The sequence below is a fragment of the Osmerus eperlanus genome, chromosome 22 (assembly GCF_963692335.1).
Source record: "Osmerus eperlanus chromosome 22, fOsmEpe2.1, whole genome shotgun sequence".
Taxonomy (NCBI): Eukaryota; Metazoa; Chordata; class Actinopteri; order Osmeriformes; family Osmeridae; genus Osmerus; species Osmerus eperlanus.
Genome location: NC_085039.1, coordinates 6,494,620 through 6,500,630, shown reverse-complemented (window position 1 = coordinate 6,500,630; position 6,011 = coordinate 6,494,620).

Here is a 6,011-nt window from a genome sequence, read left to right as displayed (position 1 = left end):
ACTCCAGAGAAGCTGTGTCATCGGGAGAAGAAGAAAATAAGGATTTTAAAAATGGCTAATCCCATATTGAAGATATACATTCAATTATTACCCTAGCCATTCATCCGTTTCATTGTTGGCGATAATATCAGCAGTTAATATCCTTATCTGATTTATTTGCAGCTCCTATCTAATCCATAGGTTACAAGATGTACGAACATGGGATGTATTTGGTTAAGTAAAAGATCCGTCCATCATACTCCTAGGATTATAGCGGTTCAGCTTAGCTACTTCTCATAGCTGCTCAAATACAGCAGGATCAGCGCTGTGTCTCAGACCCCAGCCTTTGATCAATCACAACGGAATCCTATTTCTTCATTAGAACCGTTTTGATTTGATGACATGTTGATCTTTGAGCTCAGACAGACTTGTGGATCCGCTGTTGAATTCTCCATCCTCAATTGTGCCCAAAGGGACATCTGTTCTCATTCTGTCGGTCAGTTTTGGCCATCCAAGTCCTTGCAATTTGGCGGCCTACAAGTTGGTTTGTTGTGCTAGCAGGTGCAATCGTCTGATTCTCAGCCGAATTGCGCTTTATACTAAGTCATCATTGCTTTACCTCAGTCAGAAGTCCAGGCCCTCACTAACAGAGTCAAAGGTTGGGCTGCTGCTAATCCATGTAACATTAGGAGAATAATCCTCAGACTGTTGAACAGTACCCTTTTCACCCTTTTGTTTTTGTGGTAAGTGATCTGGAAATTTTTCAGAGATGCTCAAAATATATGGAGGGTGGTCTATATTTTGACATAGGAATCATAACAGCTAACAGAGTTGCCTTTTCCTACTTCTTTTCTCTTTTAGCACACCACACTACAGAAAAATGCTTCAACTTCTTGAAAAAAGAGCGTTGAAGAAGAGGTTAATGGATGAATCATTCCATTCCCTAGCCTGGTTCTGAACCACCTGCTTCACAGAAGAGGAATTCCCAGGCTTCAAGAATAAAAGGGCCCCTTCAACACAGTTTTGTGCCTCCTTGTGTAAATGCAAAGAAGCAGGGCATGTCCGATTGACGTGGCAGTTCCTGTCATTCAGCACAAGTTTTTCCCCCCAGCTTAATCCCCTTTTGAATCCACTTCTTGACTTCAGGGGTCTAGAGCAGTGTCTGAATCGGTAGTGTTCATATTTCGTAACTGGTGTTTTCAGTAAACAGAAGCGGTGTAAGAACTGGATACAGATGTACATCTGATGTGTGTCTACCTTCTCAGTTCACGTGTTAAGTGCTTAAAGATCTCCTCAATACCCACGCGCATGAGTATAGTAACGATTTACAAAGCCCTGTGTAATCTTCCTTAGTTTCATCTGCAGGAGGATTACTGTACAGCTTTTTGGGAATCCGCAAAAGAGGAGGGATGTACAAAATGGCGGAAAAAGGAAAACAAATTGTAGCGTAATCTCTTGAGAGAAAGGACGCTTGAGTGAGGGAGTCCCCCGGACCCTCCATCTTTTTTTTGCCAGAAAATCCCGTAATCCTTCATGTTTGATGTCTCAAAGCTAATGGCGTTTATTAGGACGGCCCAAAAGGCGCTTTGTCCCCGGCGTGGTCGCTGTTGAGGTTTTGAATGACATTGCAGGGAGAGAGCGGGTAACTTTAGCTTAATCTGGGCTTATCCGGCCCCGACGCACACACAGGTGTGTGGCCCTTAAGCCCAAGGGAGGCTAGCCTCTTCTGCAACCCACCCCAAAGATCAATCCTGCTCCCGAGGCCGGAGACATCCAGAGGAATACACACCGCACCTTTAACCCAAGAGGCTTTAGCCTCCTCATGAACTGAAGTGCTCATTATCACATTTTAATTAAATGACTGCAAGTGCTCCTTCTCTTGCTGCTACAGAAGACATGAGTCGACCTTTTCTTTATGAATCAGTTTTCATGAATGGGGGGTAAGCCGAATGAGGGTAGTGCCGGATCCTTCATCTGACTTTTGCCCACTTACATAAAGCTCCCCGGAGATCGACATTTGATTGATTGTCAACATGAAATCCATTACAGTGCTTCATGCATTCTTATCCTTTGAAATGATGTGTACTCAATATCACTGGACTGTTGGATTGCTATTATGCACTCAGTGATACATTTTCATGCCTAACTAATTCTTACAATGTCCTCCAAATGAGACAGGTCATCATGGGTGTCTACTTTCCATTCCATCATTAATGAGGATAGTTTCAGTTCTTATGAAAACTATAGTGACATAGCCAGTTCCAGAGATTGGGGTCATATGCATGACTATCATACCATGTAGCATAATGACGGTGTTGTACATTAAACTTTGCATTGGTAGCAAATCATGAGTTCCTAAATTGTAATTATTTATATTCTTAGTAGGCCTACGTGGCATTTAATGTTCACAACCAGCTCAAATATTTTACACCCTCTAGGCCTTGGTCTTTTATGGTCACAATTAAAGCTGTTTGTTGTATGACACATACAACGTCAATCAGCTGTAGGCTACTGTGATCGTTTGGCACACGTGTAACCTACCACCATACTTTGTGTCTCATCAAAGTGTGCCAGAGGAGTGCTGAGGCCTTTATTGGATTTGGAAGCCACTCCTTCAATAAAAAGAATGAATTTCCCATAATTCAATAGCAGAAATCAAGGCCACTGGTCCAGTGATCCATAAACACTATGATGATGAGGTCATCTTCTCCAGATAACTGCACACGTGCAGTATCAGCTTAATAGCTAATTGTATTAAGTAACGAGATGCGCATTGAAATGACAGAATATCCAAATTTGTTCTATTCATAAACGTAAACATTACTTATGACCACTTACAAGAGTATTTTTTATACAGTAAATTGGCATTCAGGCTGTATTGTTTACAAGGCAGTGTGTGCATTTCTGGGAGAGCATTTGTGAAAGAGAATTCTCTACATTAGATACTGTATAAGTTCATGTGATCTCACGTCAAGTTGAACGGACAATGAAGGTGACTCTTTTTCTTTTTGAAACACCACGTAACCTTGAGGAGATTTCTCTCAAAACATGCTCCAGTGAGGGGAAAGATTCTAAGATCCAAACAGTTTGAAGCTGTAACTCCTTAGTCAGCTTGTAGAGCTCTTAGCTTTGGTGTAAGGAACCTATACTTTCAAAATTACTTTCTTCATGAGACCCTCTCACAATATTTTGTCTTGAGATTCTTCCATCATCTTTCAACGTTAGCATTGAGGTTCCTTCCCTCAAATCAGGCTTAATATTATGGATGTGAACAGTAAAATATTTTCTTTACTATATTTGGTTGAATTCAGGTTTTTTTTGGTTCTCTTGGGGCATTGCATCACTGTGATTTGGTTGGCAAACTCCTTATAGATTGTGAAAGCAGATAAACATAGTGAAATTGTTAGAGTTAGCACAGGGCAAGACCGTAACTACACACACAACAAAAAATGCTTTTCCTTCAGCCTGTTGGTGTCACCTTTAGTATTTACTCCCTTTCCTGACATGGTCCCCTCAAACATAAATGACTTTAGGTGACCAACAGGGGGCATTAGCCAGCAGCTTACCATCTACAGTCTACACACCTTTGATTTTCCCAAAGCTACTGAGCTGTAAGACTCCTGTATCAGTGTCAATAAAAGATGAGCATTTACTGCTATTTATGGTCTGATAAAATGGGGTCTGTCATGTGTGCCACCACACGGTGCACTTGCATCATGATTCCGGTGTGTGCGTGAGCGTTTTACGTCAACATGATTTGGGGGATTTTTTTCTTTTTTTTCTTCTTTTTTTATGGCATAACACGATTACATTGCAGAATCCTAGCTTCCAGGGAAAGAACCTCACCCTCAGCCTCTCAGTCTCAGTCTTCTTCACCAGGCTTAGACAAACCGATCTGAGAGATTCCCATTTTCTAATCCAGACTTGATAAGGCTTCAAAGCAACATGCAATTAATAGCGTGTTTGACATTATCCGTGGAAATACTGGTTTGAACATATGACCTTTGTCATTATGAGCCTTCTCGTAAGCCATTATTCCATTGAGTGTTCGCTCTTTAGACTAAGTATGCCTTGAGGGCTATATTTCTTTTTTATTACAACAACATGAAAATAATGATATTTTAAGGCACCAGACTGGTCCCTGTCTAATCAGAAATAACACATGGCAATAATATTAAGATGCCTTACAGTTGGAGGGATCGCTTGTTTAAATGAACAGTGAATGAAGAAACTGTACTGTTCATTCTTGATACTGTAATTGCTTATGACTATTGAGGCAGAGTGTGAGATGCATCCAGAGCAATTAGGACCGCTTCAGGAATTCAATTTAAGAAACTCCATTGCTCTTAAAACCACATTTCTCCTTTAAGTGAAATGCACTCCTGTTGTAAGGCGCTCACGCAATCCCAAAGGTCAAATCAGGACTTCATACCATGACAGGAGCACTGTACCTTCTATGAGGCCCGACCATTTAGCCCTAAAGAACATCTGTCAAAGCCCGCCTCCAGACTACAACTAAAGTCGGACCCTGTGTATCCCAAACAGGCACAGCGAGGGGGTTGCCCCCACCATGTGCTCCTCATGGGCCATGCTAATTGTGGCCCATTGTAGTTAACCAGACTCCTGCTCGGAACCCTTTTGATGTGACTACACTCATTTCTCTCTCTCTCTCTCTCTCTCTCTCTCTCTCTCTCTCTCTCTCTCTCTCTCTCTCTCTCTCTCTCTCTGTCTCTGTCTCTGTCTCTGTCTCTGTCTCTGTCTCTGTCTCTGTCTCTCTCTCTCTCTCTCTCTCTCTCTCTCTCTCTCTCTCTCTCTCTCTCTCTCTCTCCCTCCCTCTCCCCATACATGGGTCCAATGTTTCTCTAGATGCCTTTGATAGTGGAGCGCAAGCGTGTTAATTGTTTTGTACTTTTCTGCAGCCATTCCTTGTAGGTGGGCTTCATAATCTATACAGACACCAAAGCCGGACTCCCGTGCAATGTCAAAACCCCCCGCTCTGAGAAAAGGGGTAATTAGTGGACCGTCATTTGAAATGTTGGCCACCCGTCTCAAATCTTTTACTTTTCTGACCATGTAGCGAAAATGCATCAGCGCTGCGTGAAACACAACAGATCAATCTATTTCATGCCGGTACCGACAACATCTTGATATTCAAAATTCCCTTATTAAATGCAAAGCTGACATTGCTCTGGAGACCTCGACCAAACGGGAATTTGCCCTCGGTGCTCAAGGGGCTGTTAGCACATCGGAGCGGCAGATTCCCAAGGCTTTTGGCCGGGGTAATTAGGGTCTGGGGGAGGTAGGGAGGCAAAGGCATGTGTGAAAGAGGGCTGCCAGTCCAGGTGAGGCTCCTCGTGATCACTGGCATGTTAGAATCAGTTTAATTGGGCTCTGTTTGATTTTCACCGACGACAGGCCCAACCTCCCCCTCCCACACACACACACTCAACTCCACCCCCTAACTTAATGGTGGAATGGTGACTTGTCAGGGTTGACAGTGACCTCGCTGTCAGAAAAGGGGCTGGGGTGAGGGGCCGGGTGAGGCTACGCAAGAAGCCTTTGAAGTATCGCCCATTCCCTGTAGGACCGCCTTTTTTTGTATTGTCTGGAAGAAATGCTCCAAAAACAAATTGACACCTGCCCTTTGGGTCTTCTCTCTGCTCTCTTTCAGACCACAAGGCATTTTTTCGAATGTCACCTGCTGCATATGACCTCACTGGGATTATCACATTCCCATTTCAAGAGCGTGACTTGACATGTCCCTCTCCAACGTGTCTCTAGGTTTTAAAACTTGATATACATTTATTTCTCCTACGTGTTCATCTAGCAGCCCCCATTTCTCCGTTTTTGTGCCTCCCTTTCAGTGATCTTAATTGGAATAGTTTGTTGTCATGAAGTAATGAGTGATGGAAAAAAAGCTTCCCAGTTCTATTGGTTTGTCCTGCTCGCTTGAAAGTCCCTCATTTAGACAGGCCAATTAGGGCAGCCAGACCTCTCCCAGGTCATCACACGCCGGTCGGGCCGGGGTGCAA